The 375-nt window shown below is 54.4% G+C and overlaps 1 pseudogene; it reads right to left on the bottom strand.

Annotated features, from left to right (window-relative positions):
* Nucleotides 1-257: 257 nt before the first annotated feature.
* On the bottom strand, nucleotides 258-375 carry LOC116071843 (annotated as a pseudogene).

Raw genomic sequence — 375 nt, 5'->3', positions numbered from 1 at the left:
CTGCCTCTCTTCACTGTGCCCACATCCTTCTCTCTCCATCACTTGCTCCTTTTATAGTGTCCAGGGTCTCTGAGTGTCTGGGGTCATCTCAAACATGGCCTTCTTACCCTCACCCCCAAGGCCTGAGTGGGGCCAGACTGGTGATCATCTCAGGCTTGCTCCTCACCTGCCCAAGTGGCCCCACGTAAGAGCGTCTTTCTCGGGCTCACTCCTGTGGTGCTGGACTAGTGGTTATCTCTGGCTCACTTTTATCAGGGAATGTTAGGCTATTCGGATGATCACAGGACATTGAGTGTAGACACAGCCTCTCTCCTCTGCCATCTACTGATGCACACGAGAAACAGCAGCCACACCTGCAAGGCCTCTGGGAGCAGG

This window comes from Mastomys coucha, unplaced genomic scaffold, assembly GCF_008632895.1.
Source record: "Mastomys coucha isolate ucsf_1 unplaced genomic scaffold, UCSF_Mcou_1 pScaffold22, whole genome shotgun sequence".
NCBI lineage: Eukaryota > Metazoa > Chordata > Mammalia > Rodentia > Muridae > Mastomys > Mastomys coucha.
This window is presented reverse-complemented; position numbering and strand designations above follow the sequence as displayed.